This window comes from Mesoplodon mirus (genome assembly GCF_964341445.2).
Source record: "Mesoplodon mirus genome assembly, chromosome: 8".
NCBI classification, from domain to species: domain Eukaryota; kingdom Metazoa; phylum Chordata; class Mammalia; order Artiodactyla; family Ziphiidae; genus Mesoplodon; species Mesoplodon mirus.
In genome coordinates, this window is record NC_138984.1 from 57,464,066 (window position 1) to 57,487,348 (window position 23,283).

Genomic DNA, 23,283 nt, shown 5'->3' on the forward strand with positions numbered 1-23,283 from the left:
CATTACATAATGATCAAGGGATCAATCCAAGAAGAAGATATAAAAATTATAAATATATATGCACCCAACATAGGAGCACCTCAATACATAAGGCAACTGCTAACAGCTATAAAAGAGGAAATCGACAGTAACACAATAATAGTCGGGGACTTTAACACCTCACTTACACCAATGGACAAATCATCCAAAATGAACATAAATAAGGAAACAGAAGCTTTAAATGACACAATAGACCAGACAGATTTAATTGATATTTACAGGACATTCCATCCAAAAACAGCAGATTACACTTCCTTCTCAAGTGCTCACGGAACATTCTCCAGGATAGATCACATCTTGGGTCACAAATCAAGCCTCAATAAATTTAAGAAAATTGTAATCATATCAAGCATCTTTTCTGACCACAACACTATGAGGTGAGAAATGAATTACAGGGAAAAAAAAACGTAAAAAACACAAACACATGGAGGCTAAACAATACGTTACTAAATAACCAAGAGATCACTGAAGAAATCAAAGAGGAAATCAAAAAATACCTAGAGACAAATGACAATGAATACACAACAATCCAAAACCTATGGGATACAGCAAAAGCAGTTCTAAGAGGGAAGTTTATAGCTATACAAGCCTACCACAAGAAACAAGAAAAATCTCATAAACAATCTAACCTTACACCTAAAGGAACTAGAGAAAGAAGAACAAACAATACACCAAGTTAGCAAAAGGAAAGAAATCATAAAGATGAGAGCAGAAATAAATGAAATAGAAACAAAGAAAACAATAGCAAAGATCAATGAAACTAAAAGCTGGTTCTTTGAGAAGATAAACAAGATTGGTAAACCATTAGCCAGACTCATCAAGAAAGAGAGAAAGAGGACTCAAATCAATAAAATGAAAAATGAAAAAGGAGAAGTTACAACACACCCCAGAAATACAAAGCATCCTAAAAGACTACTACAAGCAACACTTTGCCATTTCTGGAAGAAATGGACAAATTCTTAGAAAGGTATAACCTTCCAAGACTGAACCAGGAAGAAATAGAAAATAGGAACAGACCAATCACAAGTAATGAAATTGAAACTGTGATTAAAAACCTTCCAACAAACAAAAGTCCAGGACCAGATGGCATCACAGGTGAATTCCATTAAACTTTTAGAGAAGAGCTAACACCCATCCTTCTCAAACTCTTCCAAAAATTTGCAGAGGAAGGAACACTCCCAAACTCATTCTACAAGGCCACCATCACCCTGATACCAAAACCAGACAAAGATACTATAAAAAAGAAAATTACAGACCAATGTCATTGATGAATATAGATGCAAAACTCCTCAACAAAATACTAGCAAACAGAATCCAACAACACATTAAAAGGATCAGACACCATGATCAAGTGGGATTTATCCCAGGGATGCAAGGAGTCTTTAATATATGCAAATCAATCAATGTGATACACCACATTAACAAATTGAAGAATAAAAACCATATGATCATCTCAATAAAGGCAGAAAAGGCTTTTAACAAAATTCAACACCCATTTATGATAAAAACTCAACACCCAAAATTCAACACCCATTTATGATAGAAAGTGGGCATAGAGGGCACCTACCTCAACATAATAAAGGCCATATATGACAAACCCACAGCAAACATCATTTTCAGTGGTGAAAAACTGAAAGCATTTCCTCTAAGATCAGGAACAAGACAAGGATGTCCATTCTCACCACTATTATTCAACATAGTTTTGGAAGTGCTAGCCACGGCAATCAGAGAAGAAAAAGAAATAAAAGGAATCCAAATTGGAAAAGAAGAAGTAAAACTGTCACTGTTTGCAGATGACATGATACAATACATAGAGAATCCTAAAAATGCCACCAGAAAACTACTAGAGCTAATCAATGAATTTGGTAAAGTTGCAGGATACAAGATTAATGCAAAGAAATCTCTTGCATTCCTATACACTAATGATGAAAAATCTGAAAGAGAAATTAAGGAAACACTCCCATTTACCATTGCAATAAAAAGAATAAAATACCTAGGAATAAACCTACCTAGGGAGACAAAAGACCTGTTTGCAGAAAACTATAAGACACTGATGAAAGAAATTAAAGACGATACCAACAGATGGAGAGATATACCATGTTCTTGGATTGGAAGGATCAATATTGTGAAAATGACTATACTACCCAAAGCAATCTACAGATTCAATGCAATCTCTATCAAATTACCAGTGGCATTTTTTATGGGACTAGAACAAAAAAATCTTAAAATCTGTATGGAGACACAAAAGACCCTGAATAGTCAAAGCAGTCTTGAGGGAAAAAAATGGAGCTGGAGGAATTAGACTCCCTGACTTCAGACTATACTACAAAGCTACAGTAATCAAGACAATATGGTACTGGCACAAAAACAGAAACATAGGTCAATGGATCAAGATAGAAAGCCCAGAGATAAACCCACACACCTATGGTCAACTAATCTATGACAAAGGAGGCAAGGATATACAATGGAGAAAAGACAGTCTCTTCAGTAAGTGGTGCTGTGAAAATTGGACAGCTACATGTAAAAGAATGAAATTAGAACACTCCCTAACACCATACAGAAAAATAAACTGAAAATGGATTAAAGACCTAAATGTAAGACTGGACACTATAAAAGTCCTCAAGGAAAACATAGGAAGAACACTCTTTGACATACATCACAGCAACATCTTTTTTGACCCACCTCCTAGAGGAATGGAAATAAAAACAAAAATAAACAAATGTGACCTAATGAAACTTAAAAGCTTTTGCATAGCAAAGGAAACTATTAACAAGACCAAAAGATAACCCTCAGAATGGGAGAAAATATTTGCAAATGAATCAACGGACAAAGGATTAATCTCCAAAATACATAAACAGCTCATGCATCTCAATATTAAAGAAACAAACAACCCAATCCAAAAATGGGCAGAAGACATAAATAGAAATTTCTCCAAAGAAGACATACAGATGGCCAAGATGCACATGAAAAGCTGCTCCAAATCACTAATTATTAAAGAAATGCAAATCAAAACCACAATGAGGTATCACCACACACCAGTTAGAATGGGCATCATCTGAAAATCTACAAACAACAAATGCTGGAGAGCGTGTGGAGAAAAGGAAACCCTTTTGCACTGTTGGTGGGAATGTAAATTGATAGAGCCAGTATGGAGAACAGTATGGAAGGTCCTTAAAAAACTAAAAATAGAATTACCATATGATCCAGCAATCCCACTACTGGGCATATACCCTGAGAAAACCATAATTCAAAAAGACACATGAGCCCCAGTGTTCATTGCAGCACTATTTACAATAGCCAGGTCATGGAAGGAACCTAAATGCCCATCGACAGATGAATGGATAAAGAAGTTGTTGTACATATATACAAAGGAATATTACTCAGCTATAAAAAGGAACAAAATTAAGTTTTTATTGAGACGTGGATTGATCTAGAGACTGTCATACAGAGTGGTAAGTAAGAAAGAGAAAAACAAATGTCGTATATTAATGCATGTATGTGGAACCTAGAAAAATGGTACAGATGAACCGGTTTTCAGGGCGGAAGTTGAGACAAAGATGTAGAGAACAAACGTATGGACACCAAGAGGGGAAAGCGGCGGGGGTGTGTGAATGGTGGTGTGCTGAATTGAGCGATTGGGATTGACATGTGTACACTGATGTGTATAAAATTGATGACTAATAAGAACCTTCTATATAAAAAAATTAATAAAACAAAATTCAAAAATTAAAAAAAACTAATACTATACTTTCTTTGGGTTATTTGTATGGAAATATGTTAATATAAATGTATCAGACATTACATGAAACTCCTAAAAATCTTATATGTTGTTGTATAATAAGTCATAATTCTAGTTATTACTTTAAAATGTATATCTCAGAAATAACTAAATTTCCTTGTCAACTGCATTATTATGAAGTTTTATCAAATCTTTAACTGTGGTCATTTTTAAGTCTTTTATCATTTACAGACAATTCTGGGTGTACTCTGATGCTTTTGCAAAAATGTTCCTATAAAAGGGTTTCATCTTCAAGGAATTCATGGAAAAGACTCTGACAGGTACAGTTTTCTGGTAACTGACCATAATGCTGAACTGAATGAATAAGCATTTTCAGAACTCTAATGGAAAACTGATGAATTCATAAAATTGATAACAAAAGGTCAAGATGAAAAAAATTTAATTACATGGGACTGAGTGAACTGATGAGGATGCTTACAATTTTTGTGACTTTCTGTTTGAATTTAAAAAATGTTCTGTAAATTTATGTATAAAGAACAATGTAAAACAATGCCACTCTTCTCACATATTTTCTCTTGTTTTGGAAAATATAGATATTTTCTGTTAAAAACGTGATTTATGCTGAAAAAAAAAACCAAAACCCACAACCTATATCAGTTTTATTTTTGAAATTTAGAAATGTTGTTAATCAGGACACTTTTAAGAGAGTTGAAAGCCAACCATGGGATAAAAATAATTAGAGTGCATATAGATTATTTAAAGAACTACAAATCATTAAAAGAAAAAGAAAAATGGACAAAAGACTTGAAAATACTCTTTACAAAAGAGCATATCCAAATGATGATAACGGCAATGACAATGAAGAAAAACTAGGACTGGGAGTGGGAGAGGGAGGGGGAGAAGAGAAGGAAGGAGGTTATCAATTCATTGGTTGCTAGAAAATGCAAATTAAATGAGATACGTTACTCTCTGACTAAAGTAGCTAAATTGAAACAAACACGCAAACAAGTCTTGATGAGGACGTGGAGCAAAGGGAAAGAACACTCTGTGCTGGTGAGAGAATAAGTTGTAAATCACTTTAGGTAAGTGTGGCAGAATCTACTAAATCTAAATATAGACATACTGACTGTATGACCAAGGAATTCCATTCCGTTTATTTATTTATTTATTGGTACAGTGTTCATGGAAGCAATATTCTTAATACCCTTAACCTGAAACTATTCAAATAATTCACATCCTCAAATATAGAAAGCACAAGAAAAAAATTATGGTATATGCACATGATACATGCAGCATAACACTAAAAAAAAAAAAAAAAAAAAAAGAATCCTGACACAAAGAGTACAGGATATGTGATTCCATGAACATATACTTTATATAAACTGTGAAAAGTACAATAATAAGCAAAATTCATTTATATTCTTAGATGAATAGCATATTTGGGGGGAAATGGGTCTCCTCTGAGGACTGGTAATATTCTGTTTCTTGATCTGGGTACTAGCTCCACAAATGCGTTCAGTTTGTGAAATGTATTGATATTATGTGTACACTTGTCTGCATGTTTATGATGCTTCAGTAAAAGGTTACAAAAACAATGTCAGTGAGGGATGAGAAGAGGAGGAGAGGGCTGAGGATGAAGTAAATTTGATTGTATATTGATAACTGTTGAACTGTACGATGGGTACATAAGAGTTCACTCTACTATTCTCCCTACTTTTATAATTTTGAAATTTTCCCTAATAAAAAAGTAAAAATTAAAAAATATAGTAAAAAGTTTTTAAAAAAAGAACAGAACTCTTTCTTACCAGCAGATATGTCTGGAATTTAACACCATCACAAAATAACTTCTGGAAAAGCTAACATATTTAATCATGATGTTTACTGATATACAAGTCCCTAAAACAATGCATGGCACATAGTAGTTAACTCAGTAATACTTGCTGAATGAAATAATGATTAACTCTGGAAGACAACATGGTTGAGATAATTACATTGTAGCTATAAGGCATTAAAAAAGTCTCAAACTCTATATTAGGAGATTTTGTTTGTGGTGTATTAGTGCAGAAAAGATAAAATCTGCCTTTTATGTACTCTGGCTCTACATTCTTCCCCATAGGATTAGAAATCTAAGTCACTTCCTTTGTAAAAGTAAGCTCCTTGTTATTAAGTAACAATGTCTGTCCTCTCTGTGAAGAAAATGCTTCAGCTTTATAGTCCTATCCAAGCTACTCATTTCTTTGTGCTTTCTTCCATCACAATCATGAGCTCTTTCACTCCACGTAGCCAGTATTATTTTTACAGAAAAAGTCTATGAGTTTCCAGTTCCAAGGGATGAAAGCATATTTGAATTTTCACAGTATCTGCTTTTTTTTTTTTTTTTTTTTTTTGCGGTACGCGGGCCTCTCACTGTTGTGGCCTCTCCCGTTGCGGAGCACAGGCTCCAGACGCGCAGGCTCAGCGGCCATGGGTCACGGGCCCAGCCGCTCCGCGGCATGTGGGATCTTGCCGGACCGGGGCACGAACCCATGTCCCCTGCATCGGCAGGCGGACTCTCAACCACTGCGCCACCAGGGAAGCCCAGTATCTGCTTTTTAATAATGACAGAATAATCTTTTGGAAAATTTACTTTATTCTGTGCAAAAACAATTTTGGTTAAACATATAACTTTTCAGATTTTCTGTTTCTCACAAAACAAACACTCAATAAACTCATCTCTTTTAAAATGTTAATAGCAAATCTCTCTAGAAAATATTTGTATATAGTTTATTTATACTTCAGTTGATCCTGAGACTTAGAACTATGGTTAAAAGTTCAAGTTCAAGTACATTTCACATCAATTACAAAGATCTATAAAGTACTGTGGTATTGTTTAGTTTCACTTCCTATATTATGTGTCTGTATTCATGTCCCTCATAAATGTGAGTAAAATACCTTTAGATTATGACTATCATGCAAATAATAATAGATTTAAAAGATAATATACATAAATGCTATTATAAACTTCTCAAAGTTTCAAGTTATGTATTTAAGATGTTCTGGACATAACCTATTTGGTACTTATTTAACACTGACATAAATAACTACCTAGCCAAACAGTGGATTTGGACCCAAACTTAAAGTGGGCTCCACTCCAAATCAGATATGGTGTCTCATTATCGAAAATGAAATCCTAAGCTGTAAAATACCTTTAAGTGGTTTTAAAATAAGGATAAAATATACTCAGATTATTAAATATTAAAAATTGCTTTAAAATAAATATCTGAAGTTTGAAAATTTATTCTTTCAAAGAGCCTGCTTCCATTCACACTTACATCCTTCCAACAAATAAGTTTATTTGGTAAAGACTCCAGAAGGATGTCCATTTGGATATGTTTTCAAGCAACATTCTGTATTGACTGCAGGCCATTTGGCCGACAGTAATTAGTGGTTGAGTTTTACCACCTACCTTCAATGCCATCTGTTTTACAATAGAAGTGCTTAATTTAGAGTGTAGATTTTGCAAACCTTATAAAACAGGAAATCTGAGACAATGATTAAAGAAAGAATGATTGGGTTCCAAATTCTCTCTATTTCTAGTCCCATCTCCCTCCAATCCATTCTCCACACTGAAATAGAGTGAACATTCTAAAATATAAATTTGATTAAATTACAATCCTACTTAAAAACCCTTCATTGACTCCCTATCTTTCTTAGGATCAAGTCAATAATCATTTTGTAAGCCTTTATCTTCTGTCTTCTGAATACTCCTTCAGTATCATTTTTGAGGACTGCCTCTCTCACTTGCTGCTATGGTTTTTCCTATGTTCATGCTCTCTTTTGTCTTCAATGTATTGTCTTCTTTACCTAATATTTCCCCACTCAACTCTACCAAAGTGTAGACTCTCAAATTCCAATTTACTCTTCCTGTAAGACTTCCCTGGAGTCTAAGTTAATATTCCTTCCTATAGGCTTCCATAGCACAAATGTTAATAGTAATTATTGAACTTCTCTCTCTGTGTTGCAATTGCCTATTTACTTGTCCATCTCCACCATTTCTCCAGAAACTTCCTTTTGAGAGTATGGATTACCTTTCATTTGCAATTACGTACAAAGTATTTAACATCATATCTAGCTTATAATAAGTTCTCAACAAATATTTGTTGAGATAACTAATGAATAAATCAACAGAAACAAAGTTATTCAGTTTCAGTCCTGAAAACATAGGTCATAAACAGTACAAATGTAGTCCTATGTTATTGTAAATGTTCATGATCCTGAAAGCTTACACGCCAGGTAAAACATGCTTCTTCAACTTAAACTTGTAACATCCAGGTCCCCAGTTTTTAAAGTTCACATAGTGGCCTTTTCAATGTAATTCCCCCTCCATATTGAATTTGTTATTAAGCGACTTATACGGACAACTGAGTTTTTCTCAAAAGTCTCCCTTAAGAGATAGAAACAAAGAATATTTGACCAGCCACAGTTAAGTTTAAGAAAGATGAATGACTCATCAATTTCTCTGGCTTGTTTTGTTTTCCTCTTCCAAGTCACATGAATTGTTTGCCACCTGAGTATTTGTCATTTTTATTTTAATGTTCACTTATGTCAAATACAACTTGGATCTCTGACCAATGAATAATTTATGCCTGGGGACTCTTTTTAGATGGAAAAACTCCCTTCTGTGTATAGCTAGCTGTGCCAATTATAATAAGTAGCCAATTCTGAACAAAAACAAACAACCACCTGAAAGTTCCTGTCATAGCTAAACAGAAAATAGCTTATGCATCAATGGAGGGCATTAGAGCATCAATAAATTGAATTTGTTGCAGGGAAAAAATTGTCTGTGTAACTGCTATTCAAAGTTCCTCTCCCTGACAGGATCCAATTGTGTCAAGAAACTAAGTAAATATGCTTAAATTCAGACTCAGAGAAAACTGAAAAAGGCTATAGAAATCATCCAGCCAGACTTCTGCATAGAATAAGGCTCGTTTGGGCTTAGAATACGTCCGAGAATCTAAACAACTCTGTCCATAACCTTTAGTGACTATGCTGTTTCATTAATGGTCAAGACTGTATCCCTGTCTAGATGCAAGGCAAATGTGTACTCAGAAAATAAATTTGTTTAAAAAAATCAATCAAGGCCAGTCTACCTGACTTAAGGTACTTTAAATACAGTATTCTTCAACTTCCTTGACACCTGATTCTTTTTCCTTTTTTCCTTACTGTCATAAAGAGTATGAATGCATTTCTAACGTTTGACTGCTGACAGCTCTCAAGCTCCACCCCTCCCTCTTCGGCTTCAGCTCCACATCTGGGTAAGGTGGTAAGAAAGCCTGGGTGTGCTTTCCTTGGCTGCCAGTGCTAAGTTCAAATCACACAAGCCCCTGGTTGTGACAGACCCTCAACCCTAGCCCCACTACTCTACCACTATAAAAACCCAAGTTATTCCCCTCTCCCAGTTCTTTTAAGCTATTACAGACCTGCTTCAGAAGCCTGCCCTGCTCTCCTTCAGAAAGCCTCCTAATGTGAGTAATAAACATTTTCATACCATCTTGGAGTATGAAAATTACATGTGACTACATGAGTCTCAACATCCACATAAAATTTTGAGTGTTCACAGAATCTCACATATGGTGTATAACTGGAAGTCAAAGTATTAATGCACAAGAAGGCTGTGAATCTACAGAATATATTTTAAATAGGAGTGAGAAAGAAGCAGAATAAAATTATTAACAACAAAAACCAAAGATCAAAACAGGTTAAACTCACTTTAGAAATAAAATGTGTCACATAGATCCAAGAACAAATAGACCTGTTATTTCATTACAAATAATCTGGATAATCGTCAGGACTGTATAATCTGCAGAGAGTGTCAATCAGTTTACAAGGCCAAAGTAGAAGGTAAATAAAAAGAACTGAAACAGGTAGGAACTCTTCAATGTTCCAAATATATTTTACATGGTGACAAGATATTAAAACAAAGGTATATCTCAGCATGGGGAAGACACATTCCTGGAAAGTAATTTATAAAATAGTATAGCATTCTATTCTAACATTTTCTCAATGTTATATTGATCCCCAATATAAAATAGAAGATACATTCTATACAAGAAAAAAAATCATTAACCCACTTATTTAAAAGTTGTTTTTAAATAACTCATTCAAGATGGAGAAATTAATATCTTTCTCAAGCATAATAACATTTTTTAAACTTAATTCTATTAAGGTATAACTTACATATAATAAAATGTACACAAGTGAACAGTTTGATGAGTCTTAACAGATGTTTATAGCCATGCAACCACTGTAACAATTAAGATATAAAATATTTCCAACATTCAGAAAGTATTCTCATGCCCCTCTGCAGTCAATTTGTCTCTAAACTTCTGCCCAGGCAATCACAGATCTTATTTCTATCACCCTAGAATTAGTTTTACCTGTTTCCGAAATTCACAGAGATGGAATTATACTGCATGTGTGCGTTTGTGAATGATTTCTTTTGTTCAGCATGTTATTGAGATTCATACACTTTGTTTCATTATTTTCATTGCTGTGCATTATTCTATTAGTAATAATACACAACAATTTGTTCATTCATTCACCTCTGGTGGACATTTGGATTGTACCAAGTTTTTTTGGCTCTTATAAAGATGCTCTGAACATTCACGTGCAAGTTTTTAATTGCAAGGCCATAAAGTTTTTTCCTACCTTTTCTTCTGACAGTTTTATACCTTTTGCTTTTACATTTAGGTTGATTATCAATTTTAACCTAATTTTCTCTATGGAGATAGGTAAAAGTCAATAATCATTATTCTTCCTTTCAGAAATCCATTTTTCAAGCATCATTTAATTTAATTACCCAGGAGTCTTTGTAGAAAAAATAAACATATATATGTGGGTCTATTTATGGACACTCTATTTTGTTCTACTGATCTTTGTGCTTATCCTTACCCAAGTACCATAGAGATTTTATAAGTGAAGCTTTTATAAAATTCTAGAAATCAGGTAGTGTAAATCCTTCAAATATTTTTTTTTCAAAATTGATTTGGTTATTCCACCTTGTTTGCATTTCCAGATACATTTTTAAAACAATTCCAGTTTCTACAAAAATACTTTCTAGGATTTTAACTCACATGGTGTCAAATCTATAGATCAATGATCAATGTGAAGAGAATGGACATTTAACAATATTAAATCTTCCAATTCATGAAGCTGGTTAACTCTTCTTTAATTTTTCTCTCAGCAATGTTTTGTAGTTTTCAGTGAGGATACATTAAACAATTTTTCTTAAATTTATTCTGAAATATTTCGTAAGTGAAAACTATTAAACTTACTTTAATAATTATTGTAGCTTCTTTGTAGATTGCTTCAGATTTTCTACATAAACAATCATGCCATCTACAAATAGCAACAGTCATTTTTCTTCTTCTCCAATTATTATATATTTTATTTCTTATTATTACCTTATTCTGTTACCCATGACCAACATCAAAACTTTGAATAGAAGAGGTAGAGAGTAGGCATCTTTGACTTCTTTCAAAACTTAGGGAGAAAGCATTCAATATTAATCATTAAATATAATGTAAGCAATACCTTTTTCATATATATGTGCTTTATCAGATTGAGGAAATTCCACACTATTCCTAGTCAGCTGCAAGTTTTTTTCATGGATGGGATTGAGTCTTGCCAAAACCTTTCTCTGCAGTCACTGAGTTGATCACAGAATTTGTCTCCTTCGTTCTGTTAACGTGAGGAATTGAGTTGACTGATTTTTGAATGTTGAAACCACTTTGCTTTCTTTGGACTACCTCCTCCTCTTGCTAATGATATATTATCCTTTTTTATACTGCTGTCCTAAAATTTTATTGAGGATTTTTGCACCTATGTTGATAAGGAATATATATAAATTTTATTAATGATTTCAAGAAGTGAGTTGTTGGCATGGACAAATTTCTCTAATGTTTGGTTTTTAGTGGATAATTTGGTCTTCTATTTTTAGCTTGTAAAAACGTTTTTCCCCTCCAAGGACTCCCTTAGATGTATACCATAAAAAATTTTTAATATGTTACATTTTCAATATCCTGTATCTCAAAACTTTCATTTGTGTGCTTCTAATTTCTTCTTTGATCCATGGGCTATTTAGGAAAGTATAATTTAATGCCCAAATGTTAGGGGGTTTTACACTCATTATTTTGTTATCGAACTCTAATTTAACCCATCATCGTCAGAGAACACAAAATGTAGGATTTCTAGCTTCATTTATCTTGAGAGCTATGAAAAGTCCAAGGTGTTTTCTAATGTTCTCCACCTTGGCAAGACTCAAACACTGTGTCTCCTCTGTGGATTTTGTTGAGACTTTTCTTATTCTTAGAGTAAGTCTAAAGTAGATCTTCCTCTAGGACATGGTCATTATGACTAAGGCATGTTGGTTTCTGTTGTCTTAGCTGCATGTTCAGGGTAAGATGATTTCTTCACTCTGACTAAACCAGAGTTCCACCATCTCCCAGCACTGCTTAATTTCTAGTATCTCTGTTTTCTGCCCCGTAGAAGCCAATTTTTGGCAAGCCTTGCATAATCTCACCTTTTGCATGGGTAGCTCTACCTTTGGTGAAGAATTTGTGGGGATCCTTCTGTTCTGCATACACTTCCCCATGCAGTCCATTGCTCTCCAATGCTCTGCCCATCAGATTCCAGCCACTTCAGCTGCCCTGAACTCTGATGTCCTCAACTCAGTGGATCTACCATGATCTTCTTGTACTATAGCTATCTGCACTGCACTCAAGGAAGTGTCCCCATGCAGACAGGCAGAGGGAATATGGGTTTCATTTCATGACTTTCCCATTTTTATTACATCACAATCTTACTCTGCCTATTGTCTGATGTTTGAAAACTATTATCTTATATATTTTTTCCAGTTTTATAGTTTCGTTTGTTTTGTTTTTTTAAGTTAAGAAATCTAGACTAGTACTAGTTACTTGATCAGAACCAAAAGTGAAAGCTTGTTTAATTGTGTTTGTTTGTTTTAAATTCTTGGGTCAGCATCTTCCATCAATTCCAGTTTCCTTTAAAATGTATAAAAATGTCAAAGCCAGGTAATTTATTCAGGAGTGGGAGTTTTTTTGTTTAAAAAAAAAAAGTTGCCCGACTATGAAAATGTGAGAGAATTAGAAAAGGGGTCTTATGTACTCAGACACCCAGATGTTTAAAGGAGATACAGCCCTGATCAAAAGATAGTTTTTATTGCTATGAGAAGAACAAAAGAAAAAGGGAGAAGTTCTGCCTGAGATGTGTATGCAAGAGTGGAGACCTGACCTTCTAACAATATCCAAGCAGGAGGGGTTATTATGCAAATTGATGTGTCCAACTGTTGTTCTTTTCTGTGATGGATAAAAGGAAATAGGCTCAAATTGCAGGATGCGGGACTAAGGTTTGGCAGCTTTACAAATGGCCCTTTACTTACTGACCCAAGGAAAGTGATAGTTGATTGCAGGAGGGTATTAAGGAATACTGATTTCAGTATTTATTTATTGTTTCTCCATCCCCAATCAGAACACAAGCCAGTTGATGCTACACTGTTAGGATACTGTGTTTAACTTACATGCTATATAGAAATTTTATACACAGTAACGAGTACAGAGAAAATTTTATACATTAAAAAAATTTAGAATTATATTCTTCTAAAACAGAGAAAGTCATTTTCATCTCCCTGAATTGATTTTTTTAAAGTGCTTTAGTTCAATGGTTTCTGATTCATATATAGTACAATCATAATAGGAGAAATAGCTGATGTATATACAGGAATTTAGAGTTTTCAATAACTTTTCACTTCTATTATCTCATTTGTTGTTTCAGACATGCTATTTCCATTTTATAGAACAGGGAACTGGGGTCCATGAAAGGTAGATAACTTGGCCAAGTGAGTAGTGATAGGTCTTGAAATGCTATTTCAATATCAAACACCTCTTGTTCAGCCTACTAATCTTTTCACTGAAGCTTCTAGGGGTCTCTCAATAAAGTGGTGATGTGCAGCTCTAACGTTCTTCCGGACAGTGGCAAGGGGCTTAACCAGAAAAGCCAATCGCAGTGCCTGTCATACTCTCAGACTCTTTTAGAAACTCTTCTCAGGAACTTGAAGCTGGAAATAAACTGATAAAATAAGCAAGTTCTGCCAGAAAGTCTAGGAGCTAACATGGCAACCTGGAGTCAAGAGGAAGCAGAAATTATAAATATTCAGAATTAGATATGCAGTAGCAAAAGAATCACTATTAGAGGGTGGAAAGGGCAGATGGCTGTTGAATTTCAAGGGGAAAAAAGAGAAAGAAAGAACAAGTAGATGTACATGTGCATGTAACAGAGCAGGGTCAACATACAACACTAAGAGAATCAGGGAAAAAAGAGAAAGAACAAGTAGATGCACATGTGCATGTAACAGGGCAGGGTCAACATACAACACTAAGAGAATCGGGGATCTTTTGCTCCTTAGGTCCCCCTCACAGTCTCTGATTCTGAATCAGTTCCTGGGAAGACACCCTCTAGGGGCAGGTTTCTTATGATTCCCCTTCTACCTGAAGGCAGGCTCCACTATACTCCCTTGCCATGTGCGCTTTCTGAAGCTGCATTGTTGAGCCCTTCCTGGCTACCTGGGTATATGTATCTTCCCAATATCTCTACCACGTCCCAGTATTTCAGATTTCTTGAAGATTATTTGTCCCTTGTCAACAAGATACCTGAAATAAACCATATCCCATAGCACTGAGTCCAGCAGCTGATAAAGATTTAATGCTGACAGATCAGAATAGAAATCTCAGGCTTCCCTGGTGGTGCAGTGGTTGAGAGTCCGCCTGCTAATGCAGGGGACGAGTGTTCGTGTCCCGGTCCGGGAAGATCCCACATGCCGTGGAGCAGCTGGGCCCGTGAGCCATGGCCACTGAGCCTGCGCATCCGGAGCCTGTGCTCCGCAACGGGAGAGGCCACAACAGTGAGAGGCCCGCGTACCGCAAAAAAAAAAAAAAAAAAAAAAAAAAAAAAAGAATAGAAATCTCTGGGAAAAATAATTTAAAATAATAATGACACTAAGTTACATCAAGCTGTTTGGTTAGTAGGGTACTCAGAAGCGTGCATTGTTGTGAAAGAAATGTATGTATCAGAGATGGGGAAATGAGCAGAGGGCTTTTCCTACATGTCTTATTTCTTTGAAATCCTAGGGCAATTATTTATGGTCACTCCTGCAAGATGCAATTTTTATTCTAATCATTTAAGGTACTTTATCTTTTGCATGCCTGGCTACCTGTAGTGAAACTCTTTGGAGGTGAAGAATTCTGTATCATTTTCTTTATGTATTGCTTCACAGTACTGAAGCCGTGTGCTGTCCTGTACTCACAGCAGTACCTTTGAAATAGTCACTGACCAAAGAAAAGAGGGTTAACAGTACTGCATGCTTTATATTCCTTGGCATTTAATTTAATATTCATAAAAGCCTTAATAATTATGTGCTATCACACGTGAGTATATGGTGTCTCAGAATGACATAGCTGATGTTCCACAATTTATATGTCACAGAGTTAAAGTTTGAAACCGGCAACTCTGATTTAGTAGCCTCTGTTATTTCCACCACCCATGCCTAACTCCCATCAGCTCCTCCATTCACTCATACAACAGAAATTTAAGAGATGACTGCGCCAGGCACTGGAGATAGATTGTGGAACTGGGGATACAGAGTTGAGTAACAGCAACAACAATAACAAAACCCCAGACTCCATCCATTACGAAGCTTCTACTCTACTGAGTCTCTTGAACTTTATGGCTCACAGATTGTCCCCAGTCAGTGATCTCTATTCATTTCTTCTCCCTCACCTTGCATATATGAAGTCCAGTGTGTAAGACTATCACTTTTGCATATACGAAATTAAGCATCACACCCCTTCAGCTTTCTTCATACAGCCACCTGCCACTTACCCATCACAGACCTCCATGCCCATGGTTAAGAAATAAGCTTCTCTCTGAAGGCAGTGAAGGCATATACATGTCCAAAGGCCGGGTAGGGTAGATAATTTTTTCCACAAGATCCTCTGGCTTTCGATAAATTTTATTCTTGCTAGGTCACATTTTGAAATTAATTTTAATTGGCAAAACCTTCTTATTTATGGTACTGAATTATGTCCACCCAAGAGATATGTTGAAATTCTCTCTCCCAGTACCTCAGAATGTCATCTTCTTTAGAAATAGTGTTGCAGATGTAATTAGTTGAGGTCATACTAGTGTTGGGTGGGCCCCTAACCCAATCTGACTCATGTCATTATAAGAAAAGGGAAGTTAGAACACAGAGATTCACAGAGGGAGGACAACTGGAAAAGACACAGGGAGAAGACAGCCATGTGATGGGGGAGGCAGAGGAGGGAGTGATGCATCTATAAGCAAGGAATGCCAAGGATGGCTGGTAAACACTAGAAACTGGAAGAAACAAAGAAAGATTCTCCCCTTCAGGTTTCAGAGAGAACATGATCCTGTGCTGACATCTTGATTTTAGATTTCTAGCCTCAAAAACTGTGAGACAACGAACTTCTGTTGTTTAAACCATCCAGTTTGGATAACGGCAGCCCTAAGAAACTATTCCATCTTTCTTCCTCTTTCTTTTTTCATTATCCACCCCCTTCTCCTTTACTTCTTTTTTACTCTTTCTTTCCTCCTTCCTCTTCTTCTACTTCTTTGTATTCTGTTCCATCACCTCTCACTCATCTACTGTTATAGGTCCCAATGGCAAGAATCAAAAAGTCACTCTGCCACCATTCCTTCCTACTTGACTTCCCAGGTCTGACATCTTCTTGTAGCTCCATTGCAGAACCGCTGTCAGAGTTGTTTAATAAAGATCCCCTTTTATTTATGAATGTTAAGCAATGCCTAGAAGGTTCAGAAACTCTCCTCCCAGTCTATAGTACAAAATGCATGAACTGACGGAGAAGTCTTGGAGCAATGCTGCTGCTCCCATTTAAAGATGCTGAAGCATATGTTTCATTGGTCCTCTGGCATCTTTATGCCTTCAGAGACAGGCAATCTACTTCCTTCAGAGGTATTCAGTGCACAGCAAATGACTAGCAAGTCTTAGAACATGTAAATGTGTGGATGCTTCGCAGTACCAGGTAGAAAGGGCATTTTTCCTCAGTCCTCAGTGTCACAACTAATTGTGTTTTGCCTCTCACAGAAGCACTGGGTCACTTCACGAAGCAATTTTCTACTCCAGAAAATCACACTACCCCGCTGGCTATGCAAATAATCTAGTATAGAGCATCCTTCCTGAAAACCTTTTCTCAAGGAAATGTTATTTCAAGACCTGATTTTGTGCAATGAAAAAGGAACACTTGTCACTGGCTATTTCCTTCTCTAAACATCTCAGCTGGCAAAGTTTTCTTGGTTACTTTGCCCTTTGTTGTCAGGAACAATAAAGAACAAGAAAAAGGCACAAAACCATTAGCGAGACCTCACTACCTTTTTGTAGGTCAGTGTAATTTTATATGCATAATACACATTTTAAAACAGTAACAAATAATATTTTATAGGCTGTTTTGTGTATTTTATTTAGCAAATAATTACAAAGGGTTATTATTGTTCCTAGAAACTGATGTAAGAGGGTCAGAGCTAAAACCAATGTAATCTATTTCCTTATGGAGTTTTCAGTCTAGTGGGGGAAGCAGACACACATCCAGATGACTGCCTCTGTGTACAGGCTGTGTGGGGCAGGCTGGGTGGTACCCTGAACACTGCACAAGATCTGAAGTCTGATCATCTGGGCTCAAATCTTGGCTCAGCCACTTGCTAGTCTCCGATCTTGAGCAAATTAGTTAAACTGTCTAAGCCTCAGTTTTCCCATTTGTAACTAGATCCCCCAGTCATGGGGCTACTTTGAAGGCTTTACAATTTAATGTACATAAAGCCTTAGCATAGCTCTGGATACCAGGGAGCTCTGAGGAATAGTAAGCTTCTGTTCTACAAGGGGAAAGAGCAGTTGGGCAGAGGGACTGAGTGAATGTAGCCCATTGCAATAAGACATTGGTGTGGAGTATTAACTATCTGGAAGCTATTCAACTTTGGCTGTGCTGAGTAGCCTCACCGATCTGTTTAACACTCTCCATAGAGACCAACTAGTGACAGCAACCAAAAGAGGAGGGAAAAAACTATAGAACAACGACTTAAGAAGAGTCAGTGACATTATCACCACCTGCCCTCACCCCGTCTCCTGAGGTATCAGCAGCTGCTCCAAGGAAAACACTATGTGTGTCACACACAGCAATTACTTGGTTGATTTCTCTGCAAGCAGTTGCTATTTTTCTGTTGACAAGGCACGTTGAATTGATCATTCGGCATTACATAATATTCAATTTACTGTCTCATAACACTTTATTTGTTTTATATAAGGAGTTGTGTGCCAGAGGGCTCTGATGATGTTGAAAATGCATCGTTTCAGTCACTCACCTGTACTGCTAATGGTTTTGCTGCCAGCTTTTTAAGCTTGAATTAATTTGGCAACTTAGTGCTCAAGTGAAAAAAGTAGAGAATCTATTCCTGAACATAGGTAAAGCCAGATGGAGGCTGAGGCATAAGGAAGAGAATTTGTTTTGTTGGAGGTTGTGACGCAGACGTCAGATTTTTACCATTTGTAATACCAGTTGTTGTTTTTTTTTAAAATAAACTTTTAATTTTAGAATAGTCTTAGATTTACAGAAAAGCTGTGAACTAGTTCCAAGAGTTCCCATACCTGTAACATGCAGTCTCCCTGCTACTGTTAATGTCTTATATTATGTGTGGTACATTTGTGGCAGCCACTGAAGCAAGTGTGATACATTACTGTAAACTAAATTCCATACTTTATTCAAAGGTACTTAGTTTTTACCTAATGTTCTTTTTCTGTTTCAGGCTGTCATTCAGAATACCACATTACATTCAATCATCATGCTTTCTTAGGCTCCTCTTGGCTCTGACAGTTTCTCAGATTTTCTTTGTTTTCAATGACCTTGGCAGTTTTGAGGAGTAGTGTCAGGCATTTTGTAGAGTTGTCCCTAAATGTTTTTATATAATTTTTCTCTTTATGATTAGACTGAGATTTGGGGTTTTGTAAAGAAGATGACAAAGGTGAAGTTCTATTTGCATCATCACATCACATCAAGGGTACATGCTATCTGTAAGACATATCATTTTTGATGTCAACCTTCACTGCCTGGCCAAAGTGATGTTTGTTTCCACTGTAAAGCTCCTCTTTTCTTCCCCATTTCCATACTGTGTTCTTTGGAAGGAAGTCATATAAGAGGTAGGATTTATGCTCCACCTACTTAAGTTGTTTAATTTTCATCTGTGCTTGAGATTTGTCTGTTATCTCCCATTTATTTATTTATTCAATTATTTATATCCATATGGACTCACAGAAATTTATTTTATACTTTGGCTTCTAATCCAATACTATGTTTATTTTGTTGCTAAATTGCTCCAGCTTTGGCCAGTGGAGCTCTTTCTATTGGCTCTTGTGTCCCTTTTACATACCCGCATCATGGTGGGTTATTTTGTTTTGGGGGGCTTTTTTTGAACACTCCCTTACTTTCTGGCAACACAAGATACTCCAGGGTCATCTTGTGCCAGCCCTAGAATCGGTTATTTCTTCAAGCATGGATCCTTTTATTGGAGAATGGTATTAGAATCTGAGCTCTGGGTGTTGGGTATGCTTGTTGCTCCTGGAGGGTCCTTGCTTCTGATACCAGCTTTGTTACCACTAGGATTCCCTAGGATGCCCAGGGCCTCACACTGCCCAAGACCCCACCCTATAGTGGCTCATCCCACACAGCTCTTCTTCAGCAGCCTGCCACAGGACAGCTGGGCTAAACCATCATCTTTCCCTTCCCCCCCATCAAAAGCTATCCACCTGGGTCCTGTTCCTTCACTGCTCTTGCCATCAGCTTCTGAAGATAATTAGTTATTTGAACCTTGCACAGACTCTTCCAGGTGATTTTCAATAAATATTTGTTACACTGAACTGAATCTGATCATCTAATTCCCATTAAATTATCAAAAACTGATAATGGATTAAAGTGTCACTACTCACAGGAGATAACTAAATTTTTAATCGAGAATTTCTGAAGGCACAGCTCTTTCCCAAGAAAATGACACTGAAACATGGCAGATGCTTGGGAAGATGTATATAAGCAGATAAACCTTAATTTAGTGGGTCCTGGCCAGCATTTTGAAAAATCAAAAGAGAACAGGAAGTGTAATGCCTCACATATAATTAGAATAAACATTGCTTTGTGAAGCTTTGGGGGATGTGTGTTTATGTGTGTGTGTGCACACCGAGTCATGATGTACATCACAACATGGCTCACAATGTCTAAGTGGCTAGTCTTTCCATCATTTTGTATAAGCATATAGAGGATATTAGAAATTTTAAGGATTACTGTGCCAAATCTCAATTTGGCAAAGCAAATCACTTTGGTCCATTTTTTCTTAAATTCCTTTGGAAATATTTCACAATCATTGTTTTCGTCAGTGGCATGCCATACCGCTAAGTCTGGCTTTTATGTATATAAAAAGATATGATGCATATGTGATAGGGGATCACATTCTGTCCTTTTACTTTCTAGCTTATTATCTCTATTAAGGGGTAGTCCCATCCATCTAGATGTCTGGGTAAGCAACGAGACGATACAGTGTAGTGGTTAAGCATTCAGGCTCTGCTTTATTCATGACATAAGCTCTACCATTTCTTAACTGTGTGGTTTAGCCCAGGAACCTTAATTTTTCCTGTATGTAAAATGGGACTAATGTTAGTATTTACCTTACAGGGTTTTTGTGATAGAAAGGTTTAACATGGTCAATAAATAAGTCAGTACTTTGTGAACTGCAGATCACACCTCCTGGGTGGACCAGGAAATCCATTTAATGGGCTGTGTACAACATTAAACAATAAAATAGACTAACATATCATGGAAGAGTGCCTGCAAGTAGTTATATCATGGCAGAGTGCCTGCAAGTTGATTCACAAAACTTTGGTTCTGTGTCTGTGTGTCTGTGTCTATATTTATGTGTGTCTGTGTGTGTGGATATTGGGTCACTAGGTAAAGGGCATTCCTACTGATGGTCATAATCAGAATATCTGAAATGTCAGACAGATCTTTCCTCCCCCCAAACTAAATTTACCCCTCCCCATCCTTCCATTTCAAGCTCAGTTGTTCCTCTTTCAAATAACATTTCTTTACCTGCCTGTCTGATTTAAATCCTTTATCGCATCATGAAACTCTGAATTCCATCACTTAGCTGTAATTTTACGTTTGTTTATGTGATTGTTAGATTAGCAGCTGTATCACCCTTTTTAGGCTGTAAGCTCACTGACAGTCATGACTGTTTTTTTTTTTTTTTTGCTCACTCCTATATTCCTTGCATCTAACACATGTCTGGCACACAAGACCTGCTCCATAAATATGAAATGAATCAATGTATCCTCCATTTCCTCCAACATAACCCCATGTGTAATCCAGCCATTAAGTCCTGTGGATTCTTTCTCCTTAATATCTCTCAGGTCCACCAACTTGGCTGTATTATTTAGAGAACTTAATTCTTCTTGCCTGAATTTCAGCAATATTCTTCTAACTGATCTCCTTATCTACACCCTGCTGCTTTTCCTCCCACTCCAATGCAATTAATTTTCTCCCTAAGTGATTTTTTTACAAAAATAAAAATATGATCATGCCACCTCTCAGCTTAGTATCTTTCAATGGCATCTAATTGCCCTCAGAAAGAAGTTCAAATCCTTTATTATGTAGGGGGTACAGACATTTGCAATCATAGTGCCTTTGTGCAAAATTTTAACTTTATTTTCTTATAATTGAATTTAATTTTCTGATTCTGAACTGTATCTGGCTGGTTCAGAATCAATTTAGTCACTTTCATGTAAACTCAGTCCAACTTAGTGATTTTTCAGTCAGTTAGGATTATAACTCTCTTACTTCCTTGCACTCTTCTCCTACGGGCTGAATCTAATCTTTGGGTGATGAGGGAGGGTGACTGGGGTAGTTTACACAATTGCCACCACCACGTTTTAGGGAGAAGGCTTTTCCTTCTTGCTCTCAATCTGCTTCAGATCTACACTGGCCTTGTAATTCTGGCTGTGCTCTCTGATTCTCAGCTGGACATGAGCAACTCCATCAAGGGTCATCTGGGTAATCTAGGTCTGCCTTGACTCCTTTAGCATTCCAGTGATGGCGGTCCATGGTAAAGACAATCATTTACTCTCCCTGTCTCTGTAGGCAATTGTCTATGCCACAGTCTTCTAATGAGTGGCCCCTGTGTCACCATATTAATGCCCAAGTCCCCTCTGGTACTTGTGCTTTGTTCACTCATGCTCTCTCTCCCTCTCCCTCTTCTTCTCCTTTCCTCTTTCCTCCTTGAATATGATGCTTCACTCAGAACATATGGGAATGGTCATATGTCATGCCTTTTAGGAACTGAGACCTACTAATGGGCTCTCACACTGCCCCTAAAACCTTTCACTGAGTATTTGATTACCAGGCCCACATGCAGTTTTGAGAAGCATTGCTTTTCCTTTCTTTCCAATTCCCCAAACTTCAAGGCCTCAAGGGGGGATTCTAGTCTGTAAGAGACCCTTGTATCGCTCAGCACTTGCTAAGCCCTCCAGAATATGATCCAACTGTATTTTCTCTCCAAAGTTTACAGGCTTTTTAGTGCCAGGAATGAAAGGAAAACTTGAACTATGCCCACTTGCATCCTTTATTTCAACTTTGGAATTTATAAATCATAAGTTTGTTTCTGTTTATGCTATTGTCCCAATTTGAAAATCTCCCTCTGTAATTAATGTTAATCCAAACACTTCTGTAGGGACCTGTACGGCTGTAGTTAAAGACGGCATTTATTTTATTTTGCCAGACACTAGTCTAAGCACATCCTGTTGTTATTTTATTTAATTCTCACAACAAACTTCTGAGGAAGGTAGAATTATTTTTCTTATTTTACCAACGAGAAAACAAAAGTACAAAAAAGAAGAAACCTGTTTCAGGTTTTACAACAGGTAGTAAGACAAAATCTAACCCAGGAACTCTTAATCTGGAGTCTTTGCGGTCAATTATGTCGCTATGCTGCAAACACCTCCATGGTTTATAACACCTCAAACCCTGGTACCAGATGCACTAAGTTAGTGGTAGAATGTTCTTTCTCTGTTTTCCTTCTTATCATTTGAAATTCAGTTCACTTCACTGTGTCCTCTGAAAGGTTTCTTTTTAATCACCTGTCTCACTCCCCTCCTCTAGTCTGATTTCACATGCTCCAATGGCCGGTTTAACTAACTCTGGTCTCCCACTAGACCATGAGTTTATTGAAAGCAAGAGCCCCATTCTCCCTTTTTTTTAACTGAAGTATAGTTGATATGCAGTAATATGATATAAGTTACAGGTGTACAATATAGTGATTCACAATGTTTAAAGGTTATATATACTTCACTTGTTATTATAAAATATTGGCTATATTCCCCATGTTGT